Raw genomic sequence first — 19,247 nt, forward strand, 5'->3', positions numbered from 1 at the left:
GATAAAACTGCAGAGCATGATTTATAGAATACCACTTGTCAGGGGTTCAGAAGGAGAGACACAGGAGGGGGAGCAAATGGAGAGTGAGGAGGAGGAGTACGAGGGGGGCGCAGGCAGTGATAGTGGCCAGAGTTATTCCACAAGCCTCTCTAGCGAATCGGAGGACTCACAGAAGGGAGCGCCGGTGGCCAGAGCGAAGGGGGGTCCAGGGGGGAAGCCCCAGGAGGAAGGGGCCAGCGGGGAGTCCCTGAGCAGCAGCTGGAGATCAGGACCAGCGTCTCCACCAGAGCGCAGTGGGGAGGGAGAGTCCCAGGAGTCGGGACCAGTGTCCTCACCACCAGAGGGAGGAGAGGAGTCAGGTTTGGCAACACCCACATCAGGAAGCGGGGAAACGGTCAGAAGGAAAGTCACCGGCTGGGGGCGCGCACCAAATTCAAATGTACAGGAGCGCGGCACAGCGGGGAGCCCGGGAAGGGAGCCAGGTCCTAAAGCCCGCCGGAGGGAGGGGCAAGACTCAGGAGGCTCAGCGTCAGAGGAGTCCAGGAAGGAGGGAACCCCAGAGGGGAGAAGGACCCAGCGCAGGAAAGAGCAGCGCAAGAGGTGGAGCCGGGCTAGAATCTTAAACTGGTGTGGGTGGAGCAGTGAGTCAGAGGGGACTTAGCCGGTCTAGCGTCGAGACGTGGGTCTGCGTGCCGAGAGCTTGGAAATGGAAACTAAACTTTAATAAAGACTTTTGTATATAACATCCACTGGGCGTTGGTCCTCTGTGAGCTGGGACCTAGCGGCAGTCCTGACACCACTAAATAATTCTTGCATCAAGCTAATAAAAAGGATTGGGTAGAGACCAGAAGTGCAAGTAGGTAATTTTTCAAGGGAATAGACTAATTATTGCATTTGGTATTTCTTGCTGAAGGAATAATATATTACTGGCAATACCTTTTTCTTCTTTCTGTCACCATTATTTTCACTGTACATAATATGGTAGTTAGTAATGGATGCCTATTATTCACTTACCTACAAAAGCTAAATTGTGACAATTTCAAGTCAAGAAAAGGTACCTGAATTTAAATGGGGGAAATGCATGAACAGTTAGGGGTGCCAGCCATATTCCAGTCCAGAAATAAGTTGCTAATTTATGCAGATTTTACTCTTGTTTCACATGGAAAACATTGCATATTTGCACCTGGATAGCTCAGTTGGTTAGAGCATGGTGCTGATAATGCCAAGGTCGCAGGTTCGTGTGGGACAGCTGCATATTCCAGCATTGCAGGGGTTTGGACTAGGTGATCCTTAGGGTCCCTTCTAACTCTAGAATTCTATGAATCCCCCAGGCTTAAACATTTTAAAATGCAGCATTTCTGCCTACAAGGCTTCTATATGCAGCTGAGATCTTCCTGTTGCCACAGCTACAAGAGAATATAATTGTTGTGGTGAGATTATGGCATACGTAAGCTTTTCCAGAGGGGTCCTTAATTTCATTGGAGTTTGGATCAGCTCAGAAGTGGCTCAGGTGTCATATTCCATTAGCTACCATCAGGGACTAGAATTCCAGTCCATGGTGGTTTGAGCCTCCTACCCAAAACACTCACCAATGAGAGCTGGGATGAAGGCACAGGTGTGTTTAAAACAACCCAAGTCAAGCACAGGGCATCAGTCCAAGTCCAGAACATAATCCCAAGGCAAGGACAAGCAACCATCCAAGGTCAATGCCAAAAGGAATCTAAATAGAGGAGCTAGGTTCAGATTCAAGAAGTCGGGGACCTATATTATAGCCACCTATACCACATCCTAGTCACAGCTGCTGCTGCTAAATTTCTTTCAGGTATTATTGTTTGTTCTCATGGCGAACCCCAAGTCTCACTGAGACCTCCACAGGTGGTGAGTAGCATTGTCAGAGACTTCTGACTGAAACAAGAGCGGAAACTGCTGGTGTTTGCTTATACGTCCCCATGGTGAGGGTGCCAAGCACCTACAACAATTTTTTTGGGGTGCCCAGGTCCCCAGTGTCTGGAATGGAAATCAATGCATTGAATATGATAAGTATTCACTGCTTTTGTTACTTTCAATTCGCAAATGATATATGATTGATTGCACACAAACACACACACACACACACACACACACACACCCCTTTGTGTTGTGTTTCCTTTGCACTGAAATGAATGCAGTGGAACAACATCTTGACAATGTAACTTATGCAATGAATTATGTAAATTATATAATTCCACGACAGTGAGACAAATAATGTAGAATTTGGTGGAAGATAATAATAATAATAATAATAATAATAATAATAATAATAATAATTTTTATTTATACCCCGCCCTCCCCAGCCAAGGCCGGGCTCAGAGCGGCTTACAAGCAATAATAAAAACAAGTTGAATGATTACAACTTAAAAACAAAATTAAAACACAACATTAAAATATTGAAACATTAAAATATTAAAATGTAGCCTCCTCGCAGGAGGAGAAGTAAAAGAAAAAAGAAAGAGAAGGAGGGAATCAAATTGGCTCCAAGCCAAAGGCCAGGTGGAACACCTCTGTCTTACAGGCCCTGCGGAAAGAAATCAGATCCTGCAGGGCCCTGGTCTCATGAGGCAGAGCATTCCACCAGGCCGGAGCCAGAGTTGAAAAGGCCCTGATTCTGGTTGAAGCTAATCTAACTTCCTTAGGGCCTGGAACCACTCGGGCGTTGCTATTTATGGACCTTGAGGCTCTCCGTGGGGAATACCGGGAGAGGCGGTCCTGTAGGTACGAGGGTCCTAGGCCCTGAGGGGCTTTAAAGGTCAATAGCAGCACCTTAAATCTGACCCTGTACTCCACCGGGAGCCAGTGCAGCTTGAAAAGCACTGGATGAATATGCTCCCATGGCAGAGACCCCATGAGGAGCCTCGCTGCAGCATTCTGCACCCACTGGAGTTTCTGGGATGAACCGCAGCAAAATGGAAACAGTCCTGCATGCGACAAATGAAGAGCAAAATGGAAAACAATGCCTTCTTACATCCCTACTGTTGAGCTGCATACTACCTCATCACTCTTCATCCTGGATCTTTTGGTGTTTGCATTCTTGAGAGCTGAGAGGTGGCTCTGTCTCCTCCTCCAACAGCCACAATGCTTCTTCAATGGGTATCACCCAGGAAGATCCCACAAAAGAATCCTCAGCACTGGTTCCAGGGGATCCTGCTTGCTCTCCAAGGTCCTTGGTCTATAGGCTATCAGGTTTTCCTGTGAAGACTCAGTGTCTGGTAGTGGGGTCAAGGCTAGGCATGAGTGACACCAAGAGATGAGCTTGTAACTTCGCAATGACGAGTCTTTTTCAAATGTTGGCGCCATCACTAGTCATATGTCACGTTCCATGAACTGGTTTCACCATTTATCTGTTCAGAAAGAAAATATTTCTGTCTTAACTCATCTTGGTTATCTGCCACAGGAACAATTTCAGATGTGTTAGACCAAACATATGCTATTCATTCAAAATATTGGGATAGATAGAAAAAACTCACTGAAGGAGCAGGCTGAGAAAAAAAGTTAATGACACATAGGGGTGTCAGGAAATTCAGCTGTAAACAGAAGCAGAAAATGCCGTGGTTTACGTGTTCATCTATGGTCAGGAACAAAAATTGGTCAAATGAATACAAATCAGTATTTGCTCACAATGTTTCATCCAAAAGATATCTACAAACACTATCTAATTAATGATGTTTTCCAGATTGTTTTGATGTTTCATTTACATTGCAGCAACTGCTTTCTGCAGGGTTGATCAGATGTGCTTGTGTCTACACTGATCTATGCAGTATGGTAAAAGAAAGATGACTTTTTATCCATTGATACTTATGTGTTCCTCAACATAGATGGATTATTCATTCATTTATTTTAGTATTATCTTAGCTTTATATAAGAGTTGGAGCCTTTCTTTAGTCATCTTTTTCTGCATTACAAAATGCACTTGAAAGCACCAAGCGTTGAAGTTGTGATCCTTCGAACAAGAGTCTCTAAATCAAAAGGGACTGGTTTCACTGCAGTTTGAGCTTGCCAAGAAAGGTCTCAAGGGGTAAGCTGCTAAGTTTGCAACCATGGCTTCCCCTTTGTCCAAACATTGGTGCCACCACAACTCAACTTTGTGCCACCACATCCCCTACCACAGGGTAGGAAACCTGTGACCTTCCATCAGTCAGTTGGACTGCAAGTCTCATCATCCCTTATCACTGACCATGTTGGCTGGGGCTGATGTGAGCTGAATGAAATTCAGTGACATGTGGAAGGCCACAGGTTCCCCAACTCTGCTCTACCACATCACAGTGCATGTCACAGCCGGTTGGGGGTGTCAAAATGTCTGAACTGGGAAAGAAAACCATAGTTATTTGCTATGTATATTTAACTGCAAATCAAGGGTAGCTAAACATGAACTGGATTGGTTGCTCAACCCCTTGACCCTGTCTTCTCAATCCTGCTCCGTACATTGACGTTTCCTCTCAGGCTTTTTCCAGCTTGCCCCAGTGCTCTTTATTCCCACTGTCTTTTTTGTTTTCCTCAGAGTCTTTATGCCTTTACCGTGACTAACTAGATTTTCCCCCCAGCTCCTGCTTTCTATCAAAGACATCTCAAATACTTATTTAGTCAGTGCTCGTCTGCCTTTATGCATTACGAGGCCTGAATGAGAACTAGTTTTTCATTCCTAATGGCTGCATAAAGGGTATACTAGCCTACTTTCCCCCAGCTTCTTTACTTGAACGTTTCTATCATAATACTGAGAGTACTGAGAGTTTAGGGGTTGTTGTTGTTTTACCAAAGAGTATTTGAGATGCTCTCCTTGGAACCACTACCATTCTATTTTCTGATATTCTGGAAAACACACTAGAATTAGTATGGCCTCAATAGTACATCTGCTTAAACGACTGTTAAGCGAAGGTTAAGTGCATGCTGGTGTACTTATCTGAAATGGTGGGAGCTTCACTCATCTCTATTCTTGCTACTGTTGTGTTGCTTGAAAATAAACCGTGGCCTGGCTTAGCATTATATCTGATCCTGTGCCCATGGTTTGTTTCTCTCAAACAAGCCATGAGGGGTAAGCCAAGAGTGGTCATGGTTTGGAGAGGAACAAAGCACAATCTTGGATTTTGACGTAACCCTAAGTCAGATCTTGGCTTGTTTCCTGGCAGCAGTGGGATGGTGGAGAGAGAAGCGCTTTGTGATTTCAATGGCTTGCACCAGCACATGGCACATTCATATTGAAACCACTGCTTAGTTTAAACCATAGTTTAGGGCTTATCTGCACTTCCTTTTGCTCCAGTGTTTGCTCCGAGTGCTTTTTTAAGGGGCGAAAAGCAAAGAAACTAAAAGCTCAGACACACAGCTTTTAAGTGTGGATCTGTGCCTGGAAAGAACTGGGCATAATGTAGGTATGAATAAGCCCTACGTTTTAGCAGTATGAAAGCATGTCAAAGTGCAAGTAGATAAATAGGTACCACTCCGGCGGGAAGGTAAACGGCATTTCCGTGCGCTGCTCTGGTTCGCCAGAAGCAGCTTAGTCATGCTGGCTGTACGCCGGCTCCCTTGGCCAATAAAGTGAGATGAGCACTGCAACCCCAGAGTCGGTCACAACTGGACCTGATGGTCAGGGGTCCCTTTACCCTTTACCTTAACTATGGTTTAAAGTGACATGCGAACCAGGCCTATAAGTTAATGAAGTGTGGCCATAGAGAAAGTTGAATAAAAAGGAAAGAAAAAAGCTCCTGTTAACTGTCTGCTCCCAAATCTCGCTTTGCATGTGTATCACTGTAGTCTACAAACATGTTGGTTTGGCATCTGTTCAGAAGTTGTTGGTGACTAAATATGTGATTCATGTTAGGGACGTGGGGAGGTGGTGTTTGTACTCTACCAACAGACGGGTGTAGTAACAGTTTCACATGCAAACTGCCTTCCCCTTATTGCATATGGATGCAGAACAAATTGTGTGGGGGGAGGAATCCTCATTTTAAGAACAAAAGCTCTATGGAATAGTAGAAGAGTATTTATTGCTAAGCCAATGAAATATTTACAAGCTTTTCTTTATTTCATTCAAATGTGGGGAAATTCATATCTCTATAAATATCCGCGTTAAAAAGCACTGTATGAATCTTCCTTGTATTTCTGCTGTTTCTTCCCTTACTGAACATAAGGCTGTAGTTCTACATAAAAAAACAATGGGAACTTCTAGAGCATTGATGATCAAAGAGGCACAGTGACCAGAGATCCATATCGATGCTTGCACTGAAAATCACCAGTGGTAAGGGAATTGTACAGGTGGCATTTCCACCCCCACCTCCCTTTAGTAGTTTTTTTACACATTTTTTGTAGAAAAGAGGTGAGGCTGATAATTTCATTTGATGTGTGATAGTAAGCTATCAGCAGTGCCTACTGCAGATACATTTCCTTACAGAAATCCAGATTACCAATGGGATGACAAAAAAACAACTAATTAGTCTCACCACATGGCCTTATTATCACCAGTGTCCTGTATGTGATTTTCTGGAAATGACTCTAGTGGGCCTCATTCATGCACACATGCCCAGCCAGTTTTTTTTTAAACAAAAAACAAAAACATGGTTGGCATTCCAGAACTATAACTAGATTTAAGTCAAAATGGAGGGCACATTTTTTGTGGCAATGCCAGAAAACACCCCCTTTATAGCAAATTTTTAGTGATTCCTTCAAAGGAACTTAAAATATTTGCCTATTCAGAATGAGGGCAATGCTTCCTGCATTGGCTTTGTTTTTACTTGGTGATGTAGCATTATGACATCATCCCGTTCACAATATGTTTGCCGACTGGCTGGAATGATCCATGGGACTAATGCAGAAAGGCCTGCCCTTGCTCAGGAGTGGCTTCATTTACACTCAGTGAGGTCATGTGACCAAAGCTAAGTGCCTGTCTCTGACTACAAGATTCAACATTTGTAAATCAACTCACTTCTCACAGGCTGAAGTCCTGCTCCTTCTCTGTTGAGGGCAGGGAGTGAATGTCAGTGCATGAGAGTAATGAAGATGCAACAGGCATGGGAGGAGGAAGTAGAGTCCTCTCTCTTCCCCAGTATGTCCCTTTGTTGCCCAGTCAGTGGCAGATGTAATTGTAATTGTGAGAAGTGTCCCTCTACATTTGTGGTGAGGGAGGCATAAGCCAGCCTAGTTTGGCCCCTTTCCCCTTTCCTCATCTTGCTCATTAGAACTTCCATTTTCAGACCTTTGTTGCTTCTAATGAGGCAGCAAATAGTCATGGCCCTGTTATATGAATGCACAGCACATCCCTGCCTCTCACCGGGATTAAATTAAGGATTTCTGGATGCACCAACAGATGGAGCAGATGACCTTTGGAATTGCTACACCTGATCCTCCATTGGGAAAGAGGAGGAATGCATCCATATATCTAGGCTTGTATGCAATTACTCATTCATATATGCCATCAAAACTAAACTTAGGTTTATGTGCCCAGGTGCTCAACTGGAGCCAAAGTACTTTTGCCAGATTATGCAGTTATACCATCTGTAACACACAACTACTGAATAAAAGATCTTAAGACATCCAAATAGTCTGAAAAGAGCTGCTTAAATTGATCTAAGGCATAAAAGAAGAATCTCTTTTTATAGGGATCCAAACAATGCTACTGTTTCATCAACCACTCTTTGATCCAACCTATATTTGTCAAAAATATTCAAGATAACTCAAAACAGTTATTAAGAAGTCCTAGCTTCCTTGATTCTGATGTGACTCAGATATGTAATAGAATTATTTCTGTATATATTCTGCAATGGTTGTTCTGCTTGCTAGTACTTGCAAACTGAAAGTGCTTGCATGAAGTATACAAAAGTAATTCAATTCAATGTGAATTTTAATTCAAACCTTGAAACTAAGATTCCTTCTATGCAATGGTCTCTGTATTAAATGCAGTGCTATGAAAACACACCCAAAAGTTGTCTCAGATTCAAAAATAAAAATAAAAATGAATGTGTATGTGGTAACACCCTTCTGCTTGATCACTACTTGAGATGAATTTGTCTCTGTGCTGGGACACAAAATAATTAAAATAAATTAATTTATAGATATTGCTGCAACATCACACACATCAGTGACTACACAATATGAGTTTGCAATTAACCAGACTCCTCATTAGACCATTGGCATAAATGCCTATTTACAAACAAAATTTGATTTTTTAAAAAATAAAATAAAAGAAGTATGGTAGACAAAGGCCTGCAAGTAAAAGCTGCTTCATACAAACGCCCTGATTCAGTCAGTATGGCAGTTGAATGGCTCTTGTGCTGAGCTGAATTTTTAGTGAAGCAATTGCTTGAGAGCTTCACCCCATGTGGGCAACATATTGAGGGTTACAGGTTCCCTTCCCATCTTTGTTCTTGACCACCTGCGCATAGGCTCTTTCTCCAATAAAGCCACCCCTTGCACCCTTCATATAAAGGTAAAGGTAAAAGGGACCCCTGACCATTAGGTCCAGTCGTGACCGACTCTGGGGTTGCGGTGCTCATCTCGCTTTATTGGCTGAGGGAGCCGGCGTACAGCTTCCAGGTCGTGTGGCCAGCATGACTAAGCCACTTCTGGTGAACCAGAACAGCGCACGGAAACGCCGTTTACCTTCCCGACGGAGCGGTACCTATTTATCTACTTGCACTTTGACGTGCTTTTGAACTGCTAGGTTGGCAGGAGCAGGGACCGAGCAACGCGAGCTCACCCCGTTACGGGGATTCGAACCGCCGACCTTCTGATTGGCAAGTCCTAGGCTCTGTGGTTTAACCCACAGCACCACCCGCGTCCCCCTGCATCCTTCACAGAAACTAGAATTGTGAATGGATGTTGCAAAGAGCATTTCTCTCGAAGGCAGCATGTTTAAAAACATCCCATGATATCAAGCTGGTTCAATAGCTGCATAGATTTCACCACAACACACGGTGCAACATCCCAAAATAGTACAAAATAGTAGGAAGATTCTTTATACCAGTCAGGCTATGGAGAAGACCCATAGCTCAGTGGTAGAGCAGCTCCTAGGCATGCAGAAGACCCCCAGGTTTGATCCCCCAGTACATCCAGTTAGGTCAGGGAATATCCTTTCTCTGAAGCACTAGAAAGCTGCTGCAGATCCGCACAGGCAGCACCAAGGTAGATGGACCAATGGTCTGACTTGGTATAAGGAAGCTCTCTATATTTCTGTTTGTCCATCTAGTCCTTTAGTGCCCATCCAGACCAAGGACTCTCCAGGGACTCTTAGGCAGAGGTTGTTCTCATCTCCAGCTACCTGGTCCTACCTAGCCCTACCTGGTCTTCCAGCCATCTGTGGAGCCCTCCTTCCTTCTCTCGATGCCCTAAGCACATGCTTATTTTGCTTACTCGTTAATCCAGCCCTGCCAAATCCACTTATTCCCCTGCGTCATCCTTTCTGCACAATTCCTTGCCATGCATGTATTCTTACCCATCACCCCACTTGCTTCCCAGGATAAATTAATTTTGTTAATTTTGCATGTTAAGTACAAAGAGGCATTTTACAGTACTTACCTTGAGCCTTAATATATTTACAATGCAAAAGAAAGGCATGAAAATGTAATAGATTTTTGCAATGTTTATAAAGCAGTGTGTCGTGATTTGGAGATTTATTGGTTTTCGGCAGAAGAGTATTGCCATATAGATTTGAATTCGTATTTAACTAGGGTTTTTATTACAACCTGAGATTAAGAGAAAGTTTTAAAAAAAGTATTAACAAATCCGTAGCTAAACTAAATTATAGGATCTGATTCCTACTGCTAATAATACAAGACAGAGCTTTTCAGTGAATGAATAAAAAGCAGGGTTTGCAATGGGTGTTTTATCAGTACCACCAAATCAGGCACTTTTAACATGATAGATGATTAAACATGTTAGAGGGTTTGATAGCATTGAAATCTCCACTGAAAGGATCATCGGCTGAGAAAATATGCCGGATGCTTCCTAATATAAATTGGAAACTAAATGTGTTCTTCAGAGGAAAAGAGAAAAGTGCCTTGGGAACAAAAGTGACCCTAAAGAATTTGAAATGTGCTTATCAATCTATACAATATCTGATTTGAATTTTAGAGTGTGCAGTTTGGGATTGGTGGGTTCAAAAAAGTCTCATATATGTACCTATCTTTCTCTTAAGAACACACACACACACACACACACAAACTTAAATCTTACCAGATTTCCTTTTTGAATGCCCAATTAGGCATTCACCATACTGGCTAAACAGTGTATACGGTGTTAAGGGAGGAGTAACACCACCCGGCCTCTAGAGTGAGATGAGCGCACAACCCTAGAGTCTGGCAAGACTGGCCCATATGGGCAGGGGTACCTTTACCTTTACCTTTAACACCACTGGAAGGGGATATGTTGTGTTCCTTCTGGGGTAGTTTGTCCACCTTTGGTCCCTACTCTGCACTCAGTTCCTAGAAGCTGTCAGCATCCGACAGCAGCCACACCCCAGGAAACAGCTTCAACTGGTCAGCTAAACCAGGTGGGGCTGAAACCCTCAGTGAGTTAGGGATGTCCCCAGTATGCAAAGACAGGCTCTGGTGAATTGAGCAGATGAGAAAAATAGTAGTTCCAGCAGTCAAGAAGGCAGTTATTGCAGACGCTGTAGAGGGAAATGAGGGACAAATGGGATTCATCAACCTGGGAGGTTAGCTCAACTAGGAGGAGGAAAACTCTCATCCTAAACCTCTGCTGCTTTCTCATTCACCAGAAAGGCTTTGGGATTAAATTCATACCTGCTGCCTTGAGGGACAACTTCAGAAGAAGAAAAGGCTAAGGAGTAAACCCTACACAAATCCTAAGATGGTTGGATGCCTCCTTCCAGCAACTCCTGCAGCCAAGCTGGTGCCAAATGCAGTGCTCTGCTTTCATTTGGACCACATCAGCGTGGTTAAGGGGGTGGATCTTGCTGTCCAAGACCCCCATACACACTGCCCGGGTTAACGCCCCAGAGAAGTCACTTTGCTGCTGCTAATGCAGGAAAAGCAACATGGGAGGCAGCAATTATGAGTTACTGGTCTCTGCGGCCATAACAGGCGTTGTGATTCTGTAGTGGGTTGACTTCAGCCTCAGAGGCACACTCCATTGTCTCTTGCAACAGAAGGATGCCAACAATAATCTTGGCTAAACAAAGAAGCCATGCAGAGTAACCTCAGCTCGTACCCTCACTGCCCCACACAAATTCAAGGCCATCTGCACTGGGGAAGCCTCCTCAAGATGCCAAGACTACTGCATGATGTAGAACTCTAGAATCAGGGAACTGTGGATGTGGATGAAACTAGTATACTTTTGCCTGCTCTCTCCAAATTTGTTTATCCAAGACAGCAAACAGATGGATGTGCAGGTTGTGACATTGCTTCACAGCCCCCATTTCCCGCCAATTATTAATATTATTATTTTAAAAATTATCCATCTTCTAGGAGTCTCTTTTGACAGAGAGGAGGAGTCTGTAATGAGTAGAGGGAAGCATAGGAGGAAGACAAAGTGGAGAAATTCCTTGCATGGCTCTTTGAAACCTGCTAACTGTGTGTGCAAGTGCCGTTTGTTACCTGCCATCTTAAATAAATGCCTAAAGATATCATTAGTTTAATGTCTGGCAGCACAACCATATTCACAAATGAGAGGTGACAGAGCCTCTGGGTTAAGAATTACTGCAAGGGTGTTTTAAGGAGCAATCTATAATATGAAAGAGCAAAGTCAAGGGACAAAATCTAGATAAAGTTAGAGTTGCCTTAAGACCCACTAAAATGCTTCCCACCCTGTTTAAAGCTGGTGACTTTGGAGCAGGTCAGGTTCCAGGAAATCACATTCTTTTCACCTTATTTGCAGCAGTTCCCACCTGTGAGCATAGTCCAAGCTGTAATGTGATTGATGCTCTCAACTTGCTAAGAACAGTTTCCCCAATTCTCCCTAATTCTCGTCTACCCAGAAGACACCGCCTGCTGCTGCCCCTGGTCTCTGGGCTGCCCCTTCTGTCCCAAAGAGAGGTGCCTCCTCGCACTGCCCCACAGGGGTCTGGGAAGAGGCTGCCCCCTTAGTGGCCCAACAGAGACTGGCCAAAGGTGAATGTGAAGCCAGCACATTACTCACCTTGGGAGGCAGCAGTGGTGGCAGCAGGCACTGCTGGGCCTATATGGCAGAAAGGCTCCTCATCAGCACTGGGCTCTCAGCTCCCAGACAGGTCTTCTACAAAGCAAGCACAATAAAGGCCAGCACAGCGCCGGCTAGCCCAGACTCCCACTTGTCTGTGCGGCCTAGGACCCACATACCTACGGGACCGCCTCTCCTGGTATGCCCTGCGGAGGACCTTAAGGTCCACAAATGACAACACTTTGGAGGTCCCAGGTTGCAAGGTGGTGAGATTGGTCTCAACTAGGGCCAGGGCCTTTTCAGTACTGGTCCCAACTTGGTGGAACGCTCTGTCACAAGAGACTAGGGCCCTGCGGGACTTGACAACTTTCCGCAGGGCCTGCAAGACAGAGCTGTTCCGCCTGGCCTTTGGTTTGGACTCAGTCTGACCCTTATTTTTCCCTCCCCTTATGGTCTTGATTTATCGGCTACTTTAAAATGAGGCTGCATTTTAAATTGCATTTTAACCTGTATTTTAAATTGGTTCCCCCCCATTATGTTTTTACTGGTGTTAGCCGCCCTGAGCCCGGCTTTAGCCAAGAAGGGCAGGGTATAAATAAATATTAATTATTATTATTACTATTATTATTATTATTCCCAACAGCAGGGGCCGGTGGATTGGCTGGCAGGGCTCCCTCACGCAATTACTTGCTTACTCTGAAGTTGCCTCAGCTCCTGGCAACCAGCACCCCTGAGCAGCCCTAGAGGCACCATTTGCCTGGGGAGCTTGTAGCCAGGGCTGCTTCAACAAACAGCTGCATAAGCCTTTGGGAGGCAGAGACGCGAGAGGGCATCAGAGGGAGGGAGGGAGGGAAGGAAAGAGGGACAGAGGTCAGTATTGTCTGTGGCACCCCTGACCATCATTCAAGGCACCCCAGGGTGCCACGGCATACTGGTTGAAAACCACTGATTTAAAGTACTATGATACCACTTTAAACAGGCATGGCTTCTCCCAGAGAATTCTGGGAACTGTACTTTGTTAAGGGTGCTGAAAGTTGTTACAAAGTGCCTATTCCCCTCACAGAGCTACAATTCCCAGAGTTTTCTGGGAAAAGGGATTGTTCCTTAAACCACTCTGGTAATTATAGCTGTGTGAGCAGCATTTGGAGTTCAGGATTTTGACTGAAATGAGACTTGAGGAAAAGAGTTCAGTGCATGTGCAGAACCAGGTTTCTCTTGAAAACCCTTTTATACCAAGAGGCCTATGCAACTGTTTAAATTTCCTTGATTAGTCAGTCATCTTAATGATGATTTTTGTATTGCCTTTGTGGCGTTTTATGTGCTATTGTACTTGTGGTACACTTCCTTGATATTTCATATGAATTGATGGTATTCAGTTTTTAAATATATATATGAATAAACAAGCAAACACATCTCATTCGTCATTCCAAGAGAAAAAAGGCCTTTGTGGGAAATAATGTGCCATTCGTTTTGCTTTTGAGCTTGACAAGTTGGCATTTGGCAGAGTGAAGCAATCTGATTCAGAAGGCAGCATGAGGGAGAGACAGATGAAAGCAGGCGCCAGTGTGTCTGAATGAGGCATCAAGATTCTTTAAAGTGTTGGCTCTGGTGTGAGGCATTTGGGATCTGCTTCAGTCAGCAAAATGTCTTTGGTCTTAGAATGTGAGCAAATTTGCATTTGGACAAGATAATTAGTGATTTCAGGAGCCTCCCCATTACTAGCTGAAAGTTCAGCTTCAGTACAATCGACCTATGGTAGTTACAGTGCATATGATTTTAAAATGGATATGACAGCAGTAACTGGAAGAGCTGCAGGAGAAAGGGGGAAAGAGAGTAGCCAGAATTGCATTCAAGACTTGAAAATATTGAGGCTGGTGGGACAAATCTGTCAATTTCAGTTTCTCTCAGTTTCTCATTTCCCCAGCATTAAATCCAGTTTTCCACATTTCCATCTTCATTTTTTAAAAATGCTCATAAATATTTGTAATAATTTTAATGTGAATTTCTCCTAATATAAACATCTTTGTATGTGATTTTGCCGACCATACACATTTTTGTAAAGCAATTTCCCTAAATGCACTTTTGTCTGTTATTTTTCAGGAATATACACATTCTTACACACACCTAGCACGTGGCTTTCTGTGCACATTATTTGGTTAAAGAACTGCATTGCAAAATTCAGAGAAGTGTGACTGTTGAGGGATGGCTGTGTTTCAGTATGCATATTGTTTCTGGAAAGTGAGAATTAGGTAGGCAGTTAAATGTGGATTGAATTGAATTTCTGCCCCATCCCTATAATGCATGAAGGATATAGCCTAAATAGGAGGAGTGAGGGCTAGAAAAGCCCCCTGGTCCCCTTGTGTTGGCTCTACATCCTATGGGTACCAATCAGGATATGGCAAGGGAATTCATTATACCGTATTGGCCCAAATATGAGCTGCACCTTTAAAATTCATGGGGGGAGACAATACCCAAATATAAGATGCTCCCTTCAAATTGGCAGCAACCACGTGATCCAAGAAAAAAATTGTGGCCCTAGAGGACCTACACAGTGCAGCAGGGGTGAGGTTTGCGGAGGGCGGTGGTGGATTGCCTAGGCACCCACAACCTGCTGCCGGATGCCCCCCCATGCCAAGTTGGCACCCCCCACTCCCTAACAGTGCGGGGGGCTGGTTGGGCAGGCAGTGGGGGATTGCGGCAGCAGCCCCCACTAGCACTTACCATCCCACTGCCCACCGCTCCCAGCACTGGGCGCCCCACCAATGACAGCAGAGGCCCACAGCGTGAAGTGTCAGCACCGGCCGCTGCCACCAGGTACCCGCCACCCCCACTTGCTAGGGCTCCAGCAAGAGTTAAAGGCTTGGAAGCAGCAGGTGGGCTGCGTACCGTTGCCCCGTGCTCCTGGGCTGCACTCTGGGGGGGCTCACCACACTGCTTTGCCGGCAGCCTCCCCCTTTGTTCTGATGGTTCAGGGGAGGTTTGGGAGTGGAGGGTGAGACGGCCCTCGTGGTGGCATGCTGGGCTGTTTCAGCAGTGATATCGTAAGGTTGCGAATATAAGCCTCACTAACTTTTCATAGTCGGCATTTGGAAAAAAAGGTGTGGCTTATATTCAGGCCAATACGGTAGGAATAAGTACCATCCTCCATGTCTTCTAATGGTCACAGTGACCTTGGCTGGGATGAATAGGGAGCCAAACAACTGGCTGATTAAAAGTATGTGTTCATATCCTTTAAACTTTCTCAAGTTCCCTGGTCTCCTCTCACTCCACTCACTCATTTACCTTTTTTACCTACCTCCTCTGACAACTTCTGGTGTGAATATTGCACCAGTGATCCAGACTGGTTTAAATTCCTTCCTTGTTTAGATAATCAGGCAATACAAAAGGTTATCATTCCTGGTTTAATTTTATTAGATGTCATTCTGAGAATCAAATATCTTGTGCCATTATTCTTACTAATTATTATATTATTAGAATTTAATCATGACTTTCTACCAAAAAATAAATAAAAATGTTCAAAGCAACTTACAACTCCATAAAATACAGTTGAGATATTTTACATCACAGCTGCCATAACTCTTACGTTGCACAAATGCTATTTTGTGGATATGAATCCATTTACTAAATCACTTATTGCAGCTTTTGTGGGCATGAATCCATTTACTAGACTATGCCTGGACAATACATCAATGAATTTTCAAAAGAGCAGAAATTGCATGGCATGTGCGAAGAGGAAACCTATTAGGGAATAATGTTTTCCTATTAATCTGTGGTGAAGAGATTTGACCTAAGAATAACTCCCTCTCAAACAAGGAGATGCTACTGTTTACCCTGTGGAGATGTTAACAGATTTTGCACAGATACTTGCTTCTTTGAAAAAACTGGAAAGTAAAACTTTTCCAGCTCAGAATATCTAGTATAATTATGAGCTGAATTCAAACCCTCTTAGAAGTTTGGGCTCAGACCAGAGAAAGTTCACATCCTTTCCTTCTGACACTTATCTAGCAGTGCTGTCAGCAATGATAGAGGTGGAAACTGTGGTCCTCATCAGGCCATGCGGGCAGCATTGTAGGTATGAGAACACTGGGGAACAATTTTTTTGTTGCATTGACACCTGCAGCTGTTCTAATCTAATTTCAACGTGCTGATTTCATATCTGAAGTTGGTTTTGTTCTGTAAGCTCTAGGTTTTTTTAAAAAAAATCCTGTTTTCCACAATGCAAGAATTCAATATTTTATTAAACACATAGCCAAAGTAGTACAATATGAGTATAAATGTAAGTGGCTTCTATAGCATTGAACATGACATGTATAGCATTGAAAATAACATGTATATCTATGTACAGTTGGAGGTATGCAAAAAAATGTATTCCCTTGGGATGCACAGTATACTGGGTGTAATGGTTATAGGGGTTGCTCGTGCGTAAGTTGCCGCCACTCCTGGCTAGGTTACCTGGTTGAACCCTTTCTGTCTGGACAGCCCTTCACTTTGTGGCTGTTTCAGTCGCTGGCAGAATCTGTCAGTGGGCGTTTCTAGAACTTCTTCCAGCAAAGAAGTTCTTTGACGCCAAGTCTCCTCCTACTCTCCCTGCGCGGAAGTCTTCTGCGCAGGGAGGGTGTGGGCAGCGGAGCACCCATGCTCTCTCCGCTGGTCTCCGGTGAAGAGTCCTGGAGGCTCCTCTCCGATTCCCCCATCTGCCCCCCTTCTCCACTGGTGTTATGCTGATTTCCTTCCCCAGCAGATGGGCTGCCTCTCTGCCTGCTGGGACCCTCTCCGGCATCCCTCTGGAGCCTTCCCTCCGCCTCTGGTTCCGATGGCAGTTCCCTGACACTGGGGAACATTTTTTTTTCTCATTTTCTTTTGCATGAGATTTTTCAACTGTTCTTATATGTTCTTTCAATGCTGATTTCAAATCTGAAATCAATTTTCGTGTACATTCTATAGTTATCTTTCAATTTCCAACTTTTGCCGATATGTCATATTTACACTGGGGATAAGTGGACACTGACACGTTGATCTACCCTAACCACGTGGTAATTATTGTTATGTAAACTTAATTTTTCTTTATTTTTACAGTTTTGTAACCTAAATATTTGTATTTTTCAGATTGGACCATGGCTTCTTCAAGTAGACAAAAATGTGTTAACAAGCCTGATGCCTTTTTTAATGCTATTTTTGTCTGGTCAATACGAAGGGTATTGGCAAGAAAAACCAACATTCTGTCACCTATCCCACTATTCCTTCAGCAATTAGACCTATCCCGTACTCTGAGGAACTCCCAATTCCAGTTTTTAAGAGGTTTGTCTCTTCTGAAGATGAAGGAAGTAAACATGGTGAGGAGCACAACTGGATCATCTGGATCTCAAAATGGTCAACTTATTGCTTGGACAACAGAAAGGCTTTACCAAGTACCTGAATAACAATTGTAGATACCACTAGGAAACAAAAATAGCAGTTACTTGTGTGATCCTTGGGTTCTCGCCAAACCATGGGAACCCCAAAAGGCATACTCTTGCGTTTTCCTTTTTTCCAGTCTCACAATTGTGACAAACAATATGCGGAGCCCATTTCTTGTCTTGGTCATCCAGGGGAATTTCAAAATAGCTTTTATAGGCATGCCTCACAAACACTGTTATATTGCGTCTTTGACGAGGAAGTGCGTAGCAGCCACATACATACATAACAAAAGGCATCTCTGTAAGATGGTGTGGTGTTTGCCCTCCTAGGTGTGTGACATCATACTGGGGTCTTAAGGAAAGGGTTAACTAATTGTAAAATGACTAACCAATGGGAACCCAAGGGGAGGAGTTAGAGTTAGAGTTAGGGTGGTTAAGAAGTCAGTCTGAAGTTAGAGAAGAGACAGAGAGGATACATCTGTGGGTTGGGCTAGTCTGATGTGAGAGAGTGAGAGATTCTGTTAAGAGGAGTCAGTCAAACAGTTGATATAATCAGTCAAAAGGTATTAGGAAGGTATAGGCCAGTAAAGAAACTAAACTTAAGAAACTGACAGGAATATTATCTGAGAAACCATAAACTTGTTAATGCTTATAAAATAAACTTGTTTATTTGGTTCAATTTTAACAACTGTCTGGACTCAGTGTCTTACCAGAGAGTAATGGGTTGGTGGCAGTGGAGAAGCGAGCACAGTGGTAACACAGGGATCAACAGACCTTTAAACGTCCGGGGACCCTATGTGATCACCACAGATGGCAGCAACCTTTTGGCAAAGCATAATATGCTTCTCATATTAAAGTCATTGAGCAAGCCTATGCAAGCATAGATGCTCCATCTATGCACTCGAATCCTAAAGCCCACAAGGGATTGTCTCATGAGGGTATGGGCCCATAGAATATGTGTATGATGTCTGGCATATGCAGCACAAAATGGATTTGGCCATTAGCAGCTGTGTGCAATGGCCCATCTATCTATTTATCAGTTCCTTAGGAAGCAAAAACGTTATGCCACCTAGGATGTTGTTAACTATTTATTTTATGTTCACTTATAGACAGGGACAAGAAAGGAAGTAAGCAATCAAGAATTGCTTGCAAATCAAGAGGCCACTTAGCTACAGAAATAGACACTGAAGTAACAACATATGGTTACGGTGAAGGAGAAACTTGTTAATTATGCCAATCAGGATTATATTCAGAAATCTAAAGTTAAACAACTTTCAAACAACCATTTGTTGCCCATCCTTGTCACTGCCCATTTCTCCGCTCCTGCTGCAATGATGCTTCTGCTACCTGCTTCTATGCCATGGTCTACTGCAATGGCAAGACCACTGGAAGATCACACCAACTTGGAAGGGCCTACTTGTGTGTGCATGTTCCTATTTCATTCAAGAACATAAAAAATGGCCTATCCAGTCTAGCATTCTGTTCTCACAGTGGCCAGCCAGATGGCCACTGGAAGCCCACAAGCACCACAAGAGCACTACTCTACCCTGCAGTCTCCAACAACTTGTATTCAGAAACAGACTGCCTCCAACCTTGAAGGCAGAATACAGTGGTACCTCGGGTTACAGACACTTCAGGTTACAGATGCTTTAGGTTACAGACTCCGCTAACCCAGAAATAGTACCTCAGGTTAAGAACTTTGCTTCAGAATGAGAACAGAAATCGCACGGCGGT

At 43.9% G+C, this 19,247-nt stretch overlaps 2 long non-coding RNA genes across 2 annotated transcripts in view; one reads left to right on the top strand and one right to left on the bottom strand.

Annotated features, from left to right (window-relative positions):
* The first annotated feature begins 1,230 nt into the window (after window positions 1-1,230).
* LOC310828262 lies at window positions 1,231-18,255 on the top strand. The gene is made up of 3 exons (XR_014556794.1): window positions 1,231-1,702; window positions 1,823-1,878; window positions 17,224-18,255. It is a non-coding gene; the product is annotated as an uncharacterized lncRNA (long non-coding RNA).
* The window catches only part of LOC310828242, a 38,382-nt gene continuing 21,913 nt past the window's right edge, over window positions 2,779-19,247 (bottom strand). Inside the window, exon 3 of the long non-coding RNA XR_014556772.1 lies at window positions 2,779-3,377. This is a non-coding gene — a long non-coding RNA (uncharacterized lncRNA). The remainder of the gene's footprint in view (window positions 3,378-19,247) is intronic.

The sequence above is a fragment of the Podarcis gaigeae genome (assembly GCF_964106915.1).
Source record: "Podarcis gaigeae genome assembly, chromosome: 12".
NCBI classification, from domain to species: Eukaryota; Metazoa; Chordata; class Lepidosauria; order Squamata; family Lacertidae; genus Podarcis; species Podarcis gaigeae.